The sequence below is a fragment of the Phalacrocorax aristotelis genome, chromosome 11 (assembly GCF_949628215.1).
Source record: "Phalacrocorax aristotelis chromosome 11, bGulAri2.1, whole genome shotgun sequence".
Lineage (NCBI taxonomy): Eukaryota > Metazoa > Chordata > Aves > Suliformes > Phalacrocoracidae > Phalacrocorax > Phalacrocorax aristotelis.
This window is the reverse complement of record NC_134286.1, coordinates 2,176,521-2,199,708: the sequence shown is the minus strand read 5'-3', so window position 1 is coordinate 2,199,708 and position 23,188 is coordinate 2,176,521. Positions and strand designations below refer to the sequence as shown.

The window sequence follows — 23,188 nt, the reverse complement described above, 5'->3', positions numbered from 1 at the left end:
GGGATAAAAACACAGTACCCTGGTGCTTCAGCATCTTGCAAATTTTATCTTCTTGCAAGGCAGCAGTGAAGTGTGTCAGTGATAGGGGTTTTTTAAACATTTTCAGTCTAGTTTATAGAGCTAGTAGTGAACTCATTTTGGCTTTCTCCCCGCTAGAGCGAGGACAAGCATCCTCCAGCCCTAATGTGTTTAAATCATTGTTGTTTTGGGCATTTCTGAGGATCCAGCTACTCGGATTACTTAGAACTATGACTGCATTCACATCAGGCCAGGCAAGCAGACCTGACTGCTCTGCTGGCACTGCCACCAGGTCAGCTGAAGAACTGCCTGTGTATTTACCTTGGGAGCAATGATGCCGCTCCAGCTCCTCAGAGCCTGAGCCTTCCCACCGCTGAAATGTCCGATGCATCTCCTGGGGATGCTGCAGCACCAGGGAGCGAGGCCAGGATGGGCTCCCTCCTGCAAGGAGAGGCTCTTTGCAGGAAGACCATGATTTCCTTCAGCCATATGTTTTAGCTCTGGAGCAACAGGTACGGTGCCACGTTGTATGTGTTTCCCCCGGCATTTGCTTGGGCCTGCCTGTTTCCAGCGTTTTGTTGTGGCACAGAGTTCTTCAGCCTGTTTGGGTCTGGTTTTTAATTTTTTTGTTTGCTTCTTGGCTTGGGGGAAGAGTTACAAATTTATGGGTAAACACAGCTAGTGTTTGGAATTAGACTGAATTGGGATATTTGATTCCTATCTGGGCCCTTGATGAATAATTCGAGGAGGAACTGAGCAGAAAGACCTTGCAGAAGGTGGTAGAGGCGTGTGGGAGAGACTGGGCAGGTGTCCCACAACCATCTCCTCTCGTGCTGGTGCCGCAGGAGAGCTGGGACTGAGAGAGGCGAGCAACGACTTCCCTGCTCCAGGCTTTTTGGTGAGGAAAGCATCGGAGCCGGGCAGTGCTCGAGGCCATGGCAGCCAGCCGCTTTCAAGACAGTAAGGGAGAGCTGGAGGGTGCCACGTTCCCCTCGGCCAGAAGGCCAAGGAGCTCTTGCACGCGCCTCCCCAGGGCTCTGCAGAGCTGTCGGCACGAGTCACCACGAGTCCCCTGGCAAACAGCGCTTGCCCCTGGACTCTCATGGCTCAGCAGAAAGCAGAAGTGATTTGTTCCTTACAGGGGCTGAGTTCAGCAAGGAACCAGAGCTGCTGCTAAATATAAGCAGCCAGGCATTTGGGTGAAGGCAGCCAGGCAGCCGAACACTCCCGACTCTCGGCACCTTCAGCCTCCAAGGATCCTCCCGGTTCTGAAGAGGCCCTTCCAGCCGCTTTTCCCCCTCATTTCAAAAGCAGCTGGAGCGCAATTAGTTTGCCACGGCTGATCGGCAGCCTGTGTCGCGCTCCAGAGGAGACGTGCTCCCTTTCGGTGCTCCCGGGCATCCCCTGTCGATATGTACAGGCATCCTCTGGCAGGGAGCAAGGTGGGCGCTCTGGCCGTCCATGCTCCCAGTGTGGGTGACAAGGGCAAGCGTGGCTTCTCCTTGCACACAGGGACGTCAGCAGCGGGGCTGCAGCGACAGCCCAGGGTTTAATTAGCTTTTCCTAATAGACGCTGTTGCGTATCCAATGAACTTGGTTGAACCTGTGAGCTGGGGTGAGTGAAGATGCAGGTGCCGCTCCAGGTAAGGACACGCCATGTTTGCACACAGACTGCGCCGTATAATAAGTGAGAGAAGGAGTCGTAAAACAGATGTTCTGTGCAAAGTGCAAATTACCCAGGCACTGAACTTCATCCCTTACCACTTAAAGCAGCCATAAACACGAGGGCTGTTTACTGCGGGCTGCGGAGGGCTTTTTGCACCTTTATCATCGCTTTGTACCAGCAGTGTTGTGGATCCAGTGATGATATTCAGCGAGTTCGTGTGGGATTTTACGTGACAACTTCTATGCAAGGAGTTTCTGGTCCGGGGCGGCAGGTTCGCAGGGGGATTCTGAGTCCAGCCTGGAGAAAGAAGCACGGACAGCAAAACACGGTGTCCGTCTGCACCTCCGTCGCCTGCCAAACTTGTCTGCCAAGCCATCCTGGCCTGTCCGTACTGATGACAAGAATCTGTCTTCGTTCTTCATAAGACAACTCTCTTTTTTTTCAGTGAGATTACCACGGTTCCAGCTGTACCAGGAACACAGACCACTGTGCCCACTGAGAGGACAGGAAGTACTGCGAACATTACTGGACTCAGAAGAAAATCTCTGAACTTGGTTTAATTTCTTCACTTAAAATGCCATTAATTTTTTTTAATGACATAGTGGACAAAACTACAGAGTGTGGAGCGGAGTGCTGGTGTAATCCAGTGCCTCTGATGGTATCGCCTGTTTGTTTAGCTAGCGTTGATTACCATTAAATCATTTCTGCCGCTGCTGACTTGCTGCTGGGTTCAATGGCAAACAAACTGCAAGTTCTCTGGAATCGGGGCGAGCGCACCCGTGCGTGCGGAGCAGCGGGCACGTTCCATCTACCGGCAGGGGAAGCACCTGCTCCCGACACCCTGCAGGCTTTCCCCATTGTGCTTCTTTCCAAATACACAGCACAGAGTGCTGCTTTGCTCTCGGTGGACCAGATCCTCAGCTGGAGAAAACACTCTGAATTCCACCGGGGTGGATGGAGCAGTGCCAGTACGTACTGGCAGAAAAATCTGCTCCAGTGTACACAGTTTACTTTTGAGGATCTAAGCTCATACGCTTCCAACAAAGTGCTGTTTGATAAAAGTTTGTTTGCCAGGTTGCCTTGCCTCGGTCTCTCCTGAAGTGTACACAACAGTATTTTGTATATAATAAGAGAAAATAAAGCAAATGTGTTCCAAGACCTCATTCGCAGGTCCTAGCAAAAATTCAAGAGATGGGAGGCTTTGCTAGGCACTAGTTAAAATAACCATAATCATCATTATTATTGCCATGCAAGTATGAAAAAAGAAGTGTTTTTATTATGGGCTGGAACTAGAAATCCAGAGCAGCTGCTAATTGTGATAAATGGGTTGTTGGTTGTTGGTTTGGAGGGGGTTTTGTGCACAGGTATTTACTGTGTCCAACTGTAAAAAAATAAAACCCAGCAGGTTCTTGTTATCCAAGCCTTTCAGCAACCTCCCCGCCCATGCTCAGATTGGAATATGTTGTAATTGTAATAGTCCTCTTATCTCTCTTTTCTCCCCTTTCTTGTCAAAGGCTTTCCGTTTCCATTTCTTTAATATTTTTTCTTCCCACCCCCCCGCCCTTTTTTTTTTTGGTTATTAACTCACCTAGGACAGCTGAATTAGCAAAGAAAAAATAGAGAATACAATTCAAAACTTTCTAATGGAAGAATAAGCATGGTTTTGGCACCGCTTCTTGTCATTGTTTTGTTAAGACGGACTCTCCTTAACTCTCCTTTTCCACTCCAGAGACTGCCCTTCCTTTATAAGCCCAGATTTCTTCCCATTTGTGCTCTCTTCCCTCCCTCCTGACTCACTTCCACTTCCCACTTTGGCTCTTTCTTTTCTCTTTCCTTTTCCTCTCTCCAAATGTTCTCTGATCTTATATTCTGCTATTTTTAATTCCCTCTTCCCAGGCCTGGATCCATCCCCCCAACCTGGTATCACTGGGGTATGTACCTGTCTAGCCTCTTCCTCTCCTGGCTGAAAGGACAGCCTGGCAAACATTTCCTCAAAATCCAACTTTTTTTTAGTCCAGCGACTCGAGATGAGCGTTGCCTGCCTTTGTGTGGGAAACCTGGCATCGCCGCTGTCCTCGCACCGTCCTTACGGCTCTCCAGGAATTTCAAAATATAGTTAAAGCTCTCCTCAAACTTGTCCCATCTGTTCTGTAATTTCCGACCCATCTAACCAGGGCCTTCTTTCCAGGCAGTTTGGTCACTGTGCTACTCCTGCCAAATAGTTCTTCTGTGCAGCTTTGCCATCTGGAACAGCCCGTGTGCCTTCAGCCTCGCCGACTGCCCGTGTAGTTTCCAGTTTCAGCTGAAAACAAGAATTTTTCCTTACTGTCATCCCATAGCAATCTGAATGTGGGATGTAGGCAGCAAACATTCGGTCATTTATTTTCCACGGTGTGGGAATACTTCTCGTACTTGAAGCAATTTCAGTTTTAAAGGAGCCCTGGAGCTTGTGGAACATGGGCGGTTTTTAGATCTTTCATCCTAAGTCTCACTAGCAACTAGCTATGACTCGGTAAGCTTTTCCGTCAGGCATCATATTTGCTAGAATTACCAGTGAATACCTTGCTAGGATGTAAAGCATATTCAGAATGGAAAACTAAGGGGGGGGGGGAAATGATTTAATGAAAGGTCGGAGGGAAAGGAAAAGGATTTTTCCGAGTGCTAAAATACTGCATTATTACCTACAAAGGAATTCTTATAATAATCAAAGCTGGGAGGTCCAGGAGCCTTCAGTGCAAAGAATGCTCAGCATTCACCCCCAAAGACCTCCTTTAGTCTGGGTATCAGACACAGCATGCTCATGACGGGGAATCAGACCTTCGCATATCACACAACACCACCAGTCATAACTTCTAAGGTTTGGCTGGCAATGAATAAATACTGAGCCTGCGAAGTCAAAATAGTCCTTGAATTGCTGCCTTCAGCAGCAACGTTCATTTAATGCAACGCATTTCAGATTTCCAATTGCATCCTGATGGGTCTTTTTCAGAGGAACTTCCAAAAAGAAAGTACAAATATTTCACTTCAGAAATTAAATCCCCGGGGCACTAGATACGCTTCACTGCAGATTAGTTAGAGCCCATGGAGTTATAAGATTCCTGAGACGGAGTGCTGAAGATTCCAGGAATTCTCTCAAAGGTGAAATGATTAACCAACCTTTTGTTCCTAGAGCACAATAACACAGAAAGCAGGTCTGTATTCACTGAGTCTCGTGCTGGACTTGTCTTCTACCTTTTCTGAAGTGTTCACAAGCCTTAAATCTGAGCTGGAATTAAAGAACTTCATTTCAGAATTGTCAATGAAATAAGGAGCTAAGTATTAGTGGCAAAAGTAAGATGTGACTTAGAGGAGCAGCTTGTTTTCCTCCCCGCCCCGAGTCTTTTGCTGAAGTTTTCGGTCTATTTTATTGGCACGAGGAATTATTAATTCCTTTTCAACCCTAATAAAACATGCGATGTGCTGATCCACACTGTTCCACAGGACAAAATTAGGAGCTGCTGCTTTTCTGTACCAGAATCAGGCCAGTGGTCACACATGTGCGGTAGAACCTGCGCAAGAGGTAGGAAGAAGAGGAAATTTCAGTGCGGCAACTGTGACACCGCTTTTGCCAATTATCTCATTCAGAGGGAAGCGGTTCCCCTGCCTTCTCCACCTGGAACTGGCCATCGATCCAGATACCAAATTAATTTTGCTTTTCAGATCACAAAGGGCATTACAACGAGCTGTACAGACACAGAGGCTCTCGTGTGCCTTCAGAAGCTTAAATAAACAGGGGTAACAAGAGAGATCACAGGATGAAAAGGTAGCGGGCTCCTTGCAAAAAGCCATCTTTTAATGCACCAGCAGTGTTAGTCTGTACCGAGTGTACATTTTCAGCGATGCTAAAGGATACGATATCATTTGCTTGTTTTCTCCCCACAAGAAATGTACAATTCAAAAACGTTAGTGAAGTCTTGTAATAGCTAGATGATCAAATGCAACGAAAGAGAAGAAAGGGACAACACTTCAGCAAGTGCTGGGTGTGCAGATGCAATCTGATGATGACTTTTATCTGTTCTTTCGCTGTTTGCTACCCATTTGCAGAGAACCTATTCATCATTTTATGGGCCAATATGAGTAAAATTAATTGTCAAGTTACACGGAGTGTTTTTGTGGCATTTATTTAGCAAGGTAAGTTATAGCGCCTAGAAATTCAGCAGACACCACCGCCTCTGGCCTGCCTTAACACTGCTTGCTTATTTTAAAAGATGGATGGGAATTTATTTTAGTCCTGCTTAGCATGGGTTGTTCACTATGGCAATCCAACCGCTTCCACTAGTCTCCAGAGAGAAATTCTCTGGCGTAAAGGAACAATTTCTTCTATTCATTATAAAATTTCCTATCTTAATTAAAAATACATCTAAGATCAGTCCGGGGGTAAACACATGGCCATTCATTTTAAAAGGTTAGTTTCTTTCTGCGTATGTTATATAGCTTGCGAATAAACATTGAGTTTGACCTTTTTCTTCTAAACTGCTGTGATTCACAGTTCACGTGGAGCTCGTGTAAGAGCACAGCTGTCACGCTCATTTTGCATCCCCACAGAAGCCGACTCCCACACTGTGCACAAAGCACCCCCTAAATGACAGCTTGGAGAAACGCGCCTCGAACTCGCTTAAAACACATTAATGGAGATGTATCAGTGCAAACTGTCCGGTGGAAATAAGCTGAGGAATGCAAAATTGATTGCTGCGTTAATTGCCGGAGAAAATGGATGTGCCAGAGGGGATGTTCAGCCCATGCTGTGTTTCTTCGTCCTTTTTGGAGCAGGGCTCGGTGGCCCCGAGGGCTTGGGATGCTCTGACCCGGGTAAGAGCGGACATGGAGAAGGGAGCTGCATGTCTGGATACCTGGCTCCTCATTTTGACCCACCGGTAATGAAGTCTTGTCTTCCTCTTTATTGTGCCCGCTTAGACAGTTGGCGTGATACCCTTCGCTTTTATGGTCACCAGCGTTAATGCTTTTTAACGTTGCTGCACAGTGTTAAGAGTCTGGGCCTTTTTGCCTTTGCATGTGCTGTGTGGGGCCCCTCTATCCCACTGAGTTAGCAGCGGGGGGGGGGGAGATGAAATGTGTAAAATGTGCAAAACACCGCGTTTGTCCTGGTTTTGCCCGACGGGGCTGACAGAGGCCACAGACGCGCCAGGCACCGGTTCATGTGTCGCAGCCAGGGTAGAGCCGAGGGCGCTGGTGGTGCCAGTGGGTGACGGGCCATGACCACGCAGGGCATCTGCCACCAGGTGCCAACAACCCCGTCCCCAGAGGGACAGGGGTTGCGGGTCCCGGGGGACACAGGCCTCGGGGGACGCGGGCCAGGCCTCCATCATGGCGGGGCGGTGGGTGCCGGCCACTCGCCCCCTCCGGCCACCGTGGCACCTCCCTCTCCGATCGCTGCCACCCACCTCTGCCCCGAACGGCTGTGTCCCCTCCCTCGCCCCCCAGCCCTACCGTCCCCCCTCGGGGACTCCGGACCCTTTCACCCTGCCCCACCCGGACCTGGCCCGCCAGCCACCTGCGGGGTAACCGGCCCCCCCCACGCGTCTTTCCGCGGGAGCGGGGTGGGTGAAGACGGAGCTCGGCCCGTGCTGTGGTTGGCGCGCCCGCCCGCCCGCCCCCGGCCGGCGGCGCAGGCGCAGTGCCCGCATTCCATCATGGCGGAGCGGTCGGTTGGCGGTCGGCAGCGGCGGGCTTGAGGCGGGGGCCGGCGGCGCCGCGTACGGTCAGTGCTGCCGCGGGGCCCGCCGTGACACGGGACGGGACGGGGCGGGACGGGGGTCGCTCCCGTGGGACCCCGCTTTGCCCTCCCGCCCGCCAAGGGGCGGAAGAGGGCGGCGGGGCCGGGCCGGGCCGGGGGAGAGAGGCGTTCCCCACCCAAGGCGCGGCGGGCAGTGCCGGGGCTGGCGGCCGCTTCGACCCGCCGGCGACGGCGGGAGGGGACGGAGCGGAGCCCCGCGGTGGGGAGCGGAGGCCGGGCTGAGGTGGCGGGGTGCTGGCCCGTCCGTGGCGGGAGGCGGCGGGGTGCGGGACGGCGGCGGGGCGGACGAGAGGGACCGCCCGCCATGTGAGGCGATTGAGGGGAGAAGGTGGACCCCGGGGTGTGGGGCGGGTGTCGTGGGGACACCCCGGCGTATGGGGCGGGTTTGGGGGGTGGACGTGGCGCAGGTGGGAGCAGCGCGGGATGTGGGGGGAGGATGATGAGGCGGAGGAAGGCTGTACGCGCGGGCTGCCCCACGGGGCGCGGGCGGGCTGCCCGGGGTGTGTGGGGATGTTTGGGGTGCAGGGGGATCCCGGTTGCTGGTCAGCGAGCCCCGCCGTGCCTCCCCGCCGCCGGGGGCTGACGCCAGCGGGCTCCCCTGACTCCCTTCTCCGAACTCCCCGTCTCCCTCTTTCCCCTTTCTCTCCTTTAACTTCTGTTTCTTTGGGGAGAGCGGGCTGAGGTCTGAACTCACCCCCCCCCGCTCCCCAGCTTCCCCCTCGGCCCCCCTACACCCACCCCCACCCCCACCCCCGGTTCTCCCTCCTCGGCAGCCGGAGCCGCTGCCTGCAAATGCCACGTAGCCTTCTACTTGTTCCCCTTGGCTGCCTCGCGGCTCCAGTACCAGACACCTCCCCCAGCTCCTCCTGGGGTCGGGGCAGGGGGAGGTCAGCCCTGTCACCCATCGTTTGGGTGGTGGCCATCTTTTACCTACCCACCCCCTTCTGCTTCGCCCCCCTCTGCCTTGGGGCAGCAGCCAAGGTGGGGACCCTACTGTGACCCCTTTTTCAGCGCGGTCCTATTTACCGCCCCTTACAAAAGGCTGTTGACTTCAGCAGCGTGGGGGTGCTTTCCTGCGGAGGGCTGGGGGAGCGTCCCCAGAGATTCGGGGCCCCCGAGCCTCAGCAGCCCCTCTGCCGCCTCTTATCTGAGGTGCTTCGTGCGCAGCACGTTGCCACAGTCTCAGAAAACGGGGCAATAGTGCATTGCTGGCAGGTGTATTTGCTTCCTTGAGCAGTTCATTCTCAGCTGGTTTCTGAGTTTTGTTTCCGTTTAAAACTTGCTGCTCAGACTTCTTGGAACGATGGAAGCTTTCTGTACAGCTAATTTATTTTCGTAACTAAGGTTTCCATTTCTATCCATTCTTCGAACATTTTTATGTCTTTTCTGTTCTGTGGCAGCAAGATTTTTAACACTGGCAGTCCTTCCTTGCTTTGCCGGCTGCCTAGTTGTGAATATTGATGCACAGCGCTGCTGCAGATAAGTTCCTCGGTAGCCCGGTACGCCTGTGCCTCTGATCTGTGATTTCTAATGTTCTTCTAATGTATTTATCTTTCTAACACTTGGTTCATTAGGGAAATACTATCTCAGTCACAGATGGAAAGACTGAGGCACCGGAATATTTATGGCCCAAGGTCACACAGGAAGTATGTGGTGAGGCAGGGAATTGAATCTAGATTTCCTGAGACCCAGATTAGCATTTTAACCAGGGAAGCATCCTCTCTGTATTTTTTAAGCCAATAAATTGACCTTGGAGTTAATATCCAGTGTAGAAGAAAGTACTTAGTGTTTTGTTCAGTGTCTTTGTGAGTAAGAAGCAAAACTCGAGTTGCTTCCCACACTTGCATTCCTCTCCTTGTTTTTTGTAATCTGTACGTGAAAAACGATAAGGTGGTAAAATAGGAAAGATGTTGATTTTCTCAAGGCTCTGTGTGTGTAATCACACACGTTGAAAAACGGCCAGCTATTACACTGTCCTCTCTTTAAGGTCTTTTTACCTTGCTGTGTTCCAAATCTCTGCAAGTTTTGGAATGCTGTTGTTGTCTGGGAATAATTTGTCCTTAGCTGGGATCAGATAAATCTAATATTCTACAAAGCTGAGTTGAAGGGGATCTACTTTGTGTTCCTTGGTGTCCTGGGTCTTAGTTTGTGATTCTTAATACAGCAGCCTGTGAATAAACAGGGCTTGTATTGACCGTCTTAACTGTCTCCTGGAGCAAGCTATTACAAGTTGTTCGCTCGCTTGTAGCCTTGGTATTGTTGCAGCAAGTGTTTGAAAAACTTGGTCTTAGCTGCAGTTAAGCAGCACTTTGACAATGAAATGGAATAATTTCAACTCTTTGGGCTTCGTATCTGCAAAGCTACATATTGCAGGCTGTCTTCATTCCCGTTATGTTGGGATGGCTTGTTTTTGTATGTAAAGTTTGGTAGTTAAGTTTACTACAGTGTTTTACTTGCCAGTGGTTTTGAGGAATTGGATGTTAGGATCGTTTAAAACAATAAGTCCTAGTGTATGCACCTTTAGAGAGAATAAAGATAACTTTGTCTACACAAATGCTTTTCCTGCCGCAAGCCTTGATCACAAACTGCATCTTTCATGTTGTACTGAAACCAAATTTGCAACGAAGTTGAACGTAAAGGTTCTGTATAACACTTTTAACGGTCTTTTGTTTGGGTTTTTTTGGAGGCTAGCATTTGCATCGTGTTGACTGTGTGGGTTGTCACACCCATGCCAAGAGTCTTTCATCTTTTATGTTTATTTTTAGGAAAGGTTTGGTGAGTCCTTAAAAAACAAGATTTCATATGTACTGTGCAAATGGTATAAATTCCAGCGTTCTGCTCACAGGAGAGAGTGCCTTGCCTTGGCAGACCCCTCTGGGAAGGCAGTACGTTGGAGCGGTGCTGTGTAGGTATTTGTTAGACCCATTTGTACACCCATTATTGAAAGAGTTTTTTGAATCCCTTTGAGTGAATCTCGGGCAAATTAAAATGCATGTTTTAAGCTTGGAAGACTGAAAGTGGCACTTCAATTTGATGACTGCTATTTCCCCAACTTGGAAGTCTTCTTGTCAAAATGTAGAAGGAAGCTTGTAACTTCTAAGAAAATCCACAACTGGGAAGGCAATCTTAACAAGATTCTGCATCAAAGTCGTAAGCCGGTATGCAATATTGTAAGAATGGCATCCCAATTTTCTTCTCTACATACTTTCTTAATTTCCTGTCATAGTTTCATTTAATCAGAGAAGAATTTTAAATTATCTCTGAAAGCAGATGAGAACAACTCAATATTAGTAATACTGTGACAGTCGAGAGACTTTACGGATAAAATTGACATTTCTCACTTCTAATTTTGCTATATCTCAAAACAATTGGGTCTGAACTATTGGTATTTAAAATTGTGGTTGCTCCTTGCTCTGGTTTCACAAGGCTGGTGAAGATCAGAGAAGTAACCTTTTCATTTTTTTCACCTGTTTTTAGCAAGTTGTCATGAAGCTTACCAAGGTCACGATGGTTAGTTTTCAGCTGTTATCTTTGCTGCAAGCCAGACCTTAACTGAAAAGTTTTGGATTCCTGAGTGAGGAGCACACACTGAACCCTTTATTGCATTCTTGAAGAGCTTATTGTAAAAGCAGCGATAATTTATTCTTTCAGTGGTGCTAACACAATCCTTTCTGTGTATTGACCGGCAAAGACAGACCACTGGCTCAGAGCCCGTAGTCTGTTTCAATCTTAATGTAAATCTGCTCTTGTTCCTGATATCTTGATTGATGCAGAAAATGCCTCCGTTAGCTCAAGATTCACTTTTCCAGCACCGGAGCCTGATGCTTTATGTTTTTTTTGCCCGTGTCTTATTAAAAGTAGTTCAGGAGGAACATTTATTAGGCTGTGACTTTGGAAACATCTGCAGCTTCAAGACAGTATCACCTTTCTGGGGAAAATAACAATGGATCTGCTGTGTTTGCTGGAGGAAGCTGTGAGCTTCTGCTGGCTGGCTGAGTGCAAAGTTAGCCAGCTCAGTCTGTGAACTACCTCGGCGGCTACGGGGGCAGTGATTTCTTGGAGTGTTCCACTAAAACTGCGGAGCATGTGTGCCTGTGCCTTATCGTTAGAAAAACTATATTGGGAATTGACTTAATATTTGTAAGGCCTTCCCGAGTCTGGAGAGCCAAACCAGTGCAATTTATAATCCTCAGTGTGCAAACAGTGTAGGAACCGGAGTCTGGTGCTGGATCCAGCTTGAGAAAAGTGATGATTTTTTAATATAACCTCTTGAATGGCTTCAGTGAGGACTGAAGCTGTTCATTACCTGGTCCTGGTGGAGCATCTTTAGAGGAACCGTTTCTAGAGTAAACATCTGCTGCCCTGTGACAGTAAACTGTGATTGTGTTTTCCAGATTGTACCATTTATGTCTTATTTTTATGTCCCCTATCAGAGTATAAATGTGTTCGTGGTAATTTAAATTTTGCTATATTCACATACTTTTTGGAAATTGGTATTTTTCATCCTTATTGTCATATAGAGGAATAGAGCATTGAGTAGATAGCTAAGTAAATGTGCTGAACTGCCACAGAATGCCCTTCATACGGGAACCATCTTCACAGCGTTCAAGTTACCTTTCACTAATTAGGCCGTAGCTGAAGCAGTGGCGTGTCTTTGGTGAGTACGGCGTTGAATGCATGTGCAGTGTTTACTCAGTTGTCAGGTTTTGCATTCTGTACATACTGAATAAATGCAAGGCGGCTGCGTGAGGTCTTCTGGTTCTTTCCCAGTGGAGTCTTCCTTGAGTTTTATTTGCTGATTCTAGTTAATCATTGGCTGTTCTCTGATGTCTTTTGCTGTTTTATTGAATGTATGTTGTTTTCTGCACCTTTTTCCTTAAGACTTCCAAGTCACTAGAAAGAAAATTACTGCTACTTTTTTCTTCTCTGCAGAAGGAAGACTGAGGGACAGTACAGCACATTGCTCATACTACAGCAGGCACTGACGGTGTGACACTTATCAACAGGAGCAAATTCAAGTCAGGAGAGTGTCAACGGTAATTAGACATAACTTACTATTCTCCCAGGTTTTATGAAGTGTTTTTTCCTGTTAAGTCGCTTAAGTAATGCTTTAAAGTGAAATAATGTAAAAGTATTTGACAGACTTAAAAACTTAGGGCTCTTCCCCCACCCCACCCCCACCCCTGGAAGAAAATTTTTGATAGGTTATTAACAAATGTAAAAAATGAATTAGGGAAGGAAGAACCGATAGAGTTCCTGAGGTAAAAGGAGATTCGGTATTTCCACATAAACATTACTGGTTTTATTAATATTTCCACATGGCTTTCTCTCTCTCTCTTCATCCCACCCCCTTAGCTGGAAGTTTTGTCTTAGACTTGCATAATTGGCCTTTGGATAAAGAAAGTAAACTCTGTTTTTAGTGAAATGCATTTCCTGTGTAGAAAACAGCTGAAGTGGGTGGCAGCATACTGATAAGTGACCGACTAGGTGGCCTTGCTCAGATACGTTGTTTTTAGTTGGAGTTCATGGAATTGAGCTCCTCGGTCATGGAATTGATCAGGTCACGGAACTGACCTGCTGGAAAAGCGGAAGGAGATCTGTCAGAAAGCTGCCATCAGCGTGGCACTTGTGGGAGCAAGAATTCTCCAGCTTTCCTTTTTTTTAATGAAGATTCCTGTGAATTATCTTCTGATTTACAATGCTGCAAGAGCCTTATGAAACCATGGCAACTGCATTCTTAAAAATAAAAGTAGCCAAAAGTAAAGACAAACTTTATAAGCCGATGGCTGGAATGGTGCATTTTACGCAGGGGGGAGAATAAGCAGATGCACTATAAAGTATTTGTGAATCAGAAATCACCTTTTTGATGTAAAGACACAAAGTAGTTGTTTCATCTTTTAGAGGGTTGGTGTCAGGATGTCCTGAAGACCATCATCAAGCTTTTTCTGCAAAGAATGTTTATGTATAGAACCACCTGTTGCGTTGGTGGAGACTCATATGTCTGAAAACATGTTTCATGATCTGTCTGTGGATTAGAAGAGAGCAGTTGTTAATATTGCTCAAAATGGGTACCCATTGATACTGCACAGCTATTACACAGCCGCTAATTAACCCTGTCCTTTGACAAGGTTTTGATCACTGTATCTGTGATGTTGGCGCGCAGAGCTTACAACAGTGCATTCTTTGCCCTAACACAACTGCCGCATTGAGGAAAGGAATCGTGTGTCGGCTGTCTTGGAAGATGAAATCGCATTTTTGCGTTATGTCACCAATAATGTGCTGTCCATTGAACTGAAAGGCGTCCAATCAGATTTTAGTTTTTCTGTGATGGGGGTGTATTTTTGCTGAGGTTCGGTCCCCTCTAATGAAGAATTAGTTTTCATGTTACGACTGTGCACCGAAATTCAAGCGTAATATGCTAGTCTCAACTTCGGGAAGAGCAGTTTACCCTGTTTTCCCAAGCCCTTTCCTGTTTGGTTCGCAACTGTCTAATGCAGCAGGAGAAGTCAAGTAAAGAACTGAATGGTAGCTAATCCGTGTAGAAGAGAATGTGATGTGAAGTTACGTAAGTACAAATCTTTGAGGAGAAAAGTTGAAAGTCTCCTGTGAGTGAAAGATCAATCAGCAGATGGATTTCATACAAGACATAAAGAAAAAAAATTGGGAACCATATTATAGTCTCCTGAGTTGAACAGGTGTTTCGGGAGGAAAATGGTTTAATCACGTTGAATAAGGGATTATAAATTTGGATGAAGTATTTTTTATCTGCTTTATTAAATAGCTTCAACATTGATATCTTTTAATGGGGATCAGTTGCTTTCAGTTCTGCCATGTGAAGTGTTAAAGTGTTCCAGGCTAGGGAAGCAATCCGTACCATTAACGGATAACTCTGGTTGGGTTCGTCATACCATGGTTACTTGAAAGGATAAAGGCAGCCTTTAATACTTGCTTGGATATAAGTACTTGAAAGATGGTACATGGTACGTGTTAGTATTGAACAGAATGACTGTTTCCATCAGAAGGTTTAATTTGCTTCATATATATGTACATCATGTATTTTTGTGCATTTCAAAATGTCAGGGGTGATAATTATTTGGAAGAATTATTCTGTTTTGGAATGTATTATGTAAACAGCTTTTTGGTGTATTGTAAACTGCCATTTTGCTTTTTAATGCTGATTTCTTAAAATATAAACTTGATAAAAACCTATATAAACCGTCATCCTTAGCTCTTCAAAACTGTGATAATTTACACTTAGGTTTTCATGTAAAGGCGTGATTACGTCCCCAAACTCGTAGCAGGTTAACCGATTTACCAATAAATATTTAAAGCTCAGGCGTAGAAGCAAATTATTTCAGTGTGTTAGCACACATCAGCTGAACTCTGATAATGGTTATGCATTTTCCTGGCCTGTCACAAACGCTGGGTGAAGTCTGTTTGCTTAAACCTCATGTGTATGATCTCATACTTGCATTTTCCGTGAACTAAAAAAAATGCACGTGGTCTGTTACCATGAGACTGCTCAGATGTGGTAATTTAGGTAATTTATTGGTGTGTTTTAGCCCCTGGTTTAAGTAGAACCTGTTTTAACTAGACTAATTTGATCCGCTGAGCAGCTAAAGCATTACAGCCTGAACATCATCTTACGTTGCGCAAGGAAAACAGTCTTCAGTTTGTGTATCAGAATAATTCTTCCTTGCTTGAAGTTTGCATAATCTCTTACGATTTGGAGAAATCCTTTGCTTTCACTGTATTTTTGTGCTTGTTTTTGAAGTCATGTTTTGTAAGAGAGTTCTTAAAAAGCTTGTGTGTATCCGTACATTGAGAGGATACATCAAGCACGCTTCTGACTCACAGAAGCAGACTGAATCAGAGCTGGGGGACATCAGCCTTAGTGCCTTCAGAAACCTGAAAGCAAACTCCCGCTTGTGTGAATCTTATGAAGTCCTGATATTACTTCTGTTTTGTTGGATTAGACGACAACTGACCGCTCTGAGCAGTCTCATGGTAGGAAGCCTTTCCTGGAAATAGCGTTGTTACCGTTTTAACAATCTGGATGATTGCTCTCCCTTAGGTTTAAAATAGAAAAAAAATTATTTTTTAAGATTTGGAATGCAAGCGTTGGATGATAACTTTTGGATCAGAGTCTGTTTGTGTCGTACCAGCTGTACCGACTTTGTGCGCCTGTCTGCCATTCCGTAATGCTCTCTAGGTTAATTTAGGACAGGTACTACATGGCTCTGGCACCAACACGGCCTGAGTTTTGGTGCTTCCCTGGCATAATCCCAGGAGGTTTCACTGGCTCAGCAGACTGACATCCACGTCTGTACGGCGCACAGCGTGGCATGTCATGTGTCTGGAAACACATCGTGCAGGGCAACGTAGACCAGCCAAGCTCAGGGTACGCTTACATTCGCCGCTTTGCTGGCTGGTCTTCTGCCTACTCTTGAAGATTGTAAGAAAAGCTTTTTAAAATACGTCAGATATTTATTCCTCGCTATGAACAAGCTATTCCTCGCTGTAGGGAGGAGACTCAGAGGAGCAAGGTGCTATGGAATATGTGTTCCTACTGCGGTGGCTCGTCTGCACGTACAATAGCTACTTCTTTGGATTGTTTCCATTCTTTGAAACAGAACTTTTCACCTGAAATTGAATAAATAAATGGGCAGAACTTGTTTCTTTTGTGGGGGAAAAAATTACCATAAACCGGATTCAGTTTTCTGTTCCACTTCAAGACCAAATTGGTCCCACAGAGAAGAATTGTACTCTGTTATCCAGTTACTTAACCTGAATTTCAGAATCTTGGAGCACGTGCACTCCCTGTAGAAACTTGCAGTTCCCATCCTGTAAATCTTGGCACAGTTTGAAATACTTTGCTTCATCCGTTCAGATCTGCAGTTACTTAAAGGTATAAACTCCAGCTACCTGTTTGCTGACTGGTGACGGTTTCCCTGTGGCTGTTACTGTGTTATCACCAAGGTGTATTTTCAGGTACGTAGTAGGGCTTGTGCTCTTTAGAGTAGAGGCTTGACTTCCTACAGCTGTGTGTATTTTATTTGCAGAGAAATACCCTATTAGCTTTCCGGCTGCTCTTCACCACTGGTAAGGCTGACTGCACCGTCAGACCTATGTAGGGTTTTCCTTTCTAACTTTTTGTAATTATTTTTTTCATTTCAGCAGTGCCCTTTGGTTCTTTTGACTCTGGTCAGAAGTTTTTTGGAATTACTTTTCAATGAACCATGGGGTGTGTTACTTCCGTAACTTCTAAGTGATTTAGGTAGATATTTGGGTGTAGAATTTCAGTGATATGTTTTTAATGTGTAAATAAACTGGTTTCCTTCAAGGCCTGAATAACCAGAGCAATGTTTTGAAATTCAGGAGACACGGTTTCACACTTAGAAAATAATACTTAAAGTAAACATGTTGTTGCGTTGCATTTATTAAAAGCTTTTTCATAGAAGCTTGAAAATTTCATGCTTTGTGTAGCTTTAGGATATTAAAATGAGCAACTTAGCTTATGCCAGAACACGTCATCTTCCTAGCCGGTGGAAAGAAGCAGTCAGGTTTGCATTTAATTAATTTTATTTTTTGAACAGCACCAATAGAACTGGTAAATAACTTAATCCCATAACCTTTTTTCCAAGTTTAAGTAAGAATGAAACGCAGTCCTTTGAGGTGTTTGGTTCTCTTGAACACTTCTAGAAGCAGGAATAGGACCTTTCAGGAACTACTAGTTTCATTTTATGGGACTGGTCACTTAGGAAGCAGCATAGAAGGGCTTAGGATATGACTCTGCTTTTCTGGCAATAAGAGTAAAGACATGAAGTAACTGGAACAATGAAGGAAAATATTTATCTAAAAGTAATATCATGTTTGCATTATAGAAACTCTTAATGCAAACTTCACAGGCCTCATAAATGAATTGTTGAGGGGACAGTCCTAACGTGAGCAGTGAGCATATTGTTAAATAGCACCTCAAATCAGGTCAAATCTATTGTACTCTGGGCGTTGGCAGATAACTTTCTCCCCAGCTCGCAGTTCTTAACAGTGGAGTTTTCCCCTGCGAAGATCAGCAAGTTCTGCGGTCACTGGGAAGACGCGCAGAACCCTCTGGGGTGAGCACTGCCCTCCAGGCTGTGCGCTTGCCTTTTGCTTTTGTGTCCCCATGGAGTGGAGCTCTCAAATCTTGAGGGATGTAGCTTCAGGCTAGAAAATAATTCTTACGTGCTATGGGCCGTTGCTGGTGTCGTTTCTATTTGAGGGTGGAGGGGTTTTTTATCGCTTTCCTGGCAGAGTCGCATCAGGAACCTGATCCAGACTGGTAAGGAAGGATGAAAATTGATACCCTCGCTTACGTCAGAGTTCCCATGTGTCTAATATGTTGTATCTCCTCTTCCTCTGCGATTTTAGGGGGTTTTGGTGTCTGTGATATGAGGGCTTTCCATCTCAATCTTTCTCTTCCTGCAGGGAGAATTTCTAGGGGCAATCAGGTCTCACAGTGCCCTGAGAGATAAGCATTAATACTTAATTTAATTGTCTTTAGAAAAAAATGTACTCTGATTTGCTAGTTGCTTTTTTTCTTCCCTCCCCAGCTCTCCTACAGAGAGCATTTACACCTTGACTTCCCCTCTGTAGGTCGTTCTTGTCGGTGGCCACAGGAGCTAGCCAACTTTCTGCAGCTTTTAGGAAGTTACCAGAGGTCCTTCTGGCGACTGGCCTGATGTGTTTGATCCCCGGATGGTCTTTGTGAGGGCAGATCTTTCTGCATTGTGATAAAAGGCTTGTGGTCACTTTGCTGTTTTACCGTGGAAACTATTAGCACCGCTTTAGAATAGTCATTTAAGTAACAGCTAAACCTTTTGGAAAGCACAGAGAAATGTTTTGGAAATGTCAGGTTTTTATACATCAAAAAGAGAAAAAGATTTTAAGAGAGTTTCTAGAAAAAGACACTTGGCGTGGAGTGTGGAAGCCTTGTGCTATGTGTCTGGAGTTGGGGTGGGCATTTTGTTGAGGTTTTCTTGTTTTACTTGGGTCACAGACCTCACCTAGGTCAAAATTGTGAGGTCCTAGCAATACTTAGATCAAAATTACATTGGGCTTTTCACAGCTGTAAGTATTAAAAACGTGTGACTGAGCACATTTGTTGGGCAAGTCATGAAGAACATTTTCAGTATCAACGTTGTGGCACCCTTCTGGCTAGAAGCCAAGCTTCGTACAAGATGGCGCAGACAAATTCACTTGGGTGTCATTAGAAATTACTTCCAACATTTTAATCAAAACGTATATTTAGTTTTGAACAGATGACTGTTATGGAGTGATGGTGGTCTCTTCAGAGCTGAAGTTGTAACTGAGCTTCTGTTAAGTCTCTCGTTCCCTTAATCTTGCTAAAAGTAAACCAATCCACCTGGAACGTCTCATGTGTGTGGTCCTGCGGCAGAGGAGAACTATTTTAGGACCAGGATGATATCTGAAACACCTTATTAATACTGTTTATTTGAAAATCTTGGGTGGGAGAGAGTAGCTTGTATCTTTTTTTCTTTTTTCCAAAATGTTTCCTACTTCAAAATTGCGTGGGGCATAAGTTTCAAATCTGGAGGGATGAGGTGTTTTTAGAATTCATAAATAAGGTTTGATCTTTTCAACGAGGCCATTCCTTACCCTGAGGATGGGGATGACTTTGCTTGGGTCTACTGTTGTTCTTTTTAACAGCCTTTGGAGATTGCTGATGCAAAATTTAACTGAGAGGTCAGAGTGTGTTTAAATACTCAGAAGTCTCAGTTTGCAAGAGGTCTTCTGCAGTTTAAGGCACGGCAGTGTCTCAATGATTTCTTTATCAAAGTACATGAGGTTCATACATGTATGCGTCCACGGATCCAGTTCTAGGTGTTGCTGTTTTTCAAAGGTAAAAGACACTAAGTATATTGTGTAATGGGACTGGGGTTTTTCTTCCCCGCTTCGAGAAAATAGAGATATGCAATATATACTCACTACACTTTCATATAAAAAATACTAATTAGTAATTCTATTAATATTAAAGGGTATGATTAAAGCTTTAGGTTTTAATACAATACCACTCTTAATAAATAGCAATATTGTAGTAGTTTACTTCCTGCAATAAATGTAAACTTATGATCAGGCTAGAAGGTTGCATAAGGCACTGAACCTAGAAATCAGGAAGTCTGAGCTAAATTTCTAGCTCTCCATCGGACTTCCTCTTTGGCCCTGGACACGTTGTTCTTTCTAACTCAGGCGTACTGTATTTAAAAAAAACAACTCTCCATTTAAGTAATAAGCTCCTTGGAATAGGAACTTTCTCATATTAAATCCAGCACTTACTGTAATGAAAATACAGTCTTTGTGATCACTTGTGTGTGGAATTAAACTTTTTTTTACTGTGTTTGAAATCTGCTCAGCTTCTGCTCTGGCCAGTGGAGTGAAGCTGATCCATTGCTGACTACAGTGTTCCCCCCATCTAGTTGCTATGTGATATCTTTCTGGAGAGAGATTTTTAATATACTAGGAAAATATGTTAATATGAGATAACAGGATTTGTAAAACTTGCTAAATACGTAATACTGCTACACATGCACAATAAATAATCTAGTATTCTATTATGATTAAAGGATATAGTTCCAATGAAAAAGTTGTTTTTTCACTATATGAAATTTTTCTTATTTTATATAGTACTATAAAACACATTTAATTAATGCACAAACTTTTCTTTGTTTTTACATGCCCTGCACATAATTGGTTGCAAATTTATTGTTACTGCCTAAAAAGAAGCCATGTCTGTGAAATTGTTGATGCGGTGTTGGTGTTTACTGGTGACTCTTCCAAAGCTCTTTATGAAACAGTAGCGGTGCATTTCTACAGGAAAATTATTCCAGTCATAACTTTTTCTTAGAGATATGACTGTCAGAATGGGGAAGTTGTTTCTGTTGTGTTGTTCAAGTGGAAGTGCCTGATGTGGACGTGGCGCCTTGTTCCGAGCTGCGCATCGGCAGGTGGCTGGAGGAGGCTTTGTAATGCGGTACGTGTGGCTCCTAGCGGGTTTAGTAAATGTTTGTTAGTAACTACCTCCGCCTACTAGAACTGCATATTAGTTTCAATCCAAGATGAAATAATTTTAGACTATTTTAGGTGTTAGTTTCAGAATGTCTCATTAGAATATGTAATGTTTCCCAGGTTAGGGTACGACGATATAGTATCAAATAGGCTTCCGTCAGCCTCCGTTGCTTTGCTGGTCCCATATAGGGAGCGGAATGGCTGGTTTGGGTGTAAAGAGGAGCCCAGCTTGCTCGGCTGAGGCGCTGACTTCAGACGCGAGTAGGCACGAATCAATGAACAGAGTTCAGTGCGAATCCTTGGGGCTGGATGGGGTCCAGGATGACTGAAGCACGGGCTGAGAAGAATTTGGGCTGGAGAAAAGGGAAGGCCAATGTTTCAGTCTTCCAGAGTCTCGGCATTTTTACTATGTCAGGAAGTGAGGTCAGGCCTAGCCGCTGTATACCGTAATTGTTTTCTGGAAGGCTAGTCATTAAGATTTTCTGTTTTTCTTAGAAGCCTTTGTAGTGTGAGACTGACAGTGGAAAATAGTGCCTTTTTTTTAAATATGATTAACATGATTAACCATGTTACAGTAGCACAGTGTTGAATTACTCCGGAACACTTCTCAGGGTACGTTTTTAAAACATGAACAGGTTTTATTTGGTTTAAAAGAAATTTACTTTTTTTTACGTAGGGAGATGACAAAACAGTTCAGTTTTTTTAGATGCTTGCATCTTGAACAAATAATCCTTGAAAGCAGTAGCTCAGGCGATTTCCAGTATAGATTTCTGTTAACTTAGAAATGTGATTTCGACTATTACCTCTTTCAGCTTTGCTAAAACACTGCTTCTGAAGTTTCTGAGATGGTTAGTCCCAATTCTCTTTTTTTAATGGCTGGCATGCTGTACAGGCTGAATTCATCCTTCAGCTCAGACAAAGTTTGGGAATGACCTTTAGCTGATGTCTAATAGAAACCACTGTAAAGAAATGAATCAGGCCAGAAGTACCCTTGCAAAGTGTAACCTTTCTGAAAATTAATCTGTTTAATTCCATACTGACTCAAATACCTCCAGAGCATGGTGACAAAGCCATAGAAGATACCTCTGCACATTCTGCTGTTGATTCATATATAATGATTCACTAATTCTCAGCGTGTTCCTTCGCAACTCTGAAAACTCCAAAATTTGTCTAGTCTGTAATGCTTGCAGACAGATTCTTCTTGTTTATTTTTAGTCTAGAATTTAAAATTGTGTGTATTAGCTCATCTTTAATGTCAATGCAGCCTGTGAATTCTTAGTACAAACACTTTATTTTCTTCTTTTTTTGCCCTGACCACTTGGATAGTTAGTACTGACGATAACACACCTAGCTGCCAAGAACAGACCCTGGCAAATAGCAGCCTGAGGCTCTGTTGCCAAGCATGTGATGAACAAACTAGCTTGAGGGGACCCGAGAGCTTTTTGATGCAGTTCTACCCTTTTTTGACCATGTACAACTCACCAGCTGGGTTTGCCTGTCCCAGGTAACTTTTTTTTTGGGGTCAAACTGAGGGTTTAGAGAATGCCCAGCGTCCATGACAGCGTTTGAGGGAAGCTGTGAGACTTGGTGGGACTCTGGCCATGGGAGTTGTGTATGGAGGTGGGTTCAGGATCCCTGGATCTCCTCCCTGCCCATGCAGTGCTTGCCCTCTGCCTTTGCTTTGGAAGCAGCTCTCATCCTCCCTTGCATTGCTTACCCTGCCATCAGTGGCGAGAGTGGTGTGGCTGAGCTGGGGCACAGCAGGGCTGCATTCCTTGCTCCTAGACTAGCAGCAGGAGGGTGTGGGTAATGGCTTTTCAAGATAGATCTCGATTTCTTTGCTTTGTTTTTCAGGAAATTTTGCTGAGTATGTAATAACTTTTCAAGAATTCTCTTTTTATTTACCCAAATACCATCTACATCCTTGAATGAAATGGAGACTTTGGGGGGTGAACCCATTAATACCATGTTCAGTAGGAGTGCTTTATTTCCCTTGAAAAGTTTTACCTATTAAGCTGGTTGAGTCCCATGCTCACTTAACAGCAGAGGTGCTAACTTTGAGAGCAGCACTGTCTCTTGCTGCTCTCTTATCAGTATTTTCAAGGAATGAAGCTTTGCTCTAAAAAAAAAAAACCCTTGTTTTTTAAAAATCTAGCAGTATGCAGTGGGATGTTCCTCTTCATCGTTAGCGTTCTGCCACTTGCAGCTGTGTGAGCCCAGCTGTATGGTAAAACGTTAGTGTTCTGAGCCAGGTGAAACCGCCCAAGAGTTATTGAAATGGTTTCATTTATGTGAGTACTTCTATTTTCTGTGGCCATATGGACATTCCTACGGAGACATGAGATTGTATCGGCTATTTTTGGAGATTGTTAACTGTATAAAAGCATTCGTTTCCTAATAGTCCAGGTATTAAGTTCTTCCTCTGAAAAATGTGAAGTTACAGCATGTAGAATGTGTGTGTAGGTGTAAATGTAAATATTACCTGTGTCATTAGGCAAGAGATTAAGGATTCTGAAAACCACGTGGATGTTGGTGCGCTGCTCTACGAATTGTACTGACTACACTGTGCTGCTTGCCTAATGCAGGCAAAGCCTCAGAGAATTATACTCAGCCAATGTAGGAGACTAGGACAGAAACTTTGAACG

At 44.8% G+C, this 23,188-nt stretch overlaps 1 protein-coding gene across 2 annotated transcripts in view; it reads left to right on the top strand.

Annotated features, from left to right (window-relative positions):
• Positions 1-7,351: 7,351 nt before the first annotated feature.
• Positions 7,352-23,188, top strand: part of LOC142063170 (fibronectin type-III domain-containing protein 3a-like) — a 49,414-nt gene continuing 33,577 nt past the window's right edge. Inside the window, exons 1-2 of one of the 2 annotated variants that reach the window (XM_075106590.1) lie at positions 7,352-7,442; positions 12,411-12,514. The gene's annotated coding sequence lies outside the window, so the exon portion shown is untranslated. The remainder of the gene's footprint in view (positions 7,443-12,410; positions 12,515-23,188) is intronic. The other variant, XM_075106591.1, reaches the window with a different exon arrangement.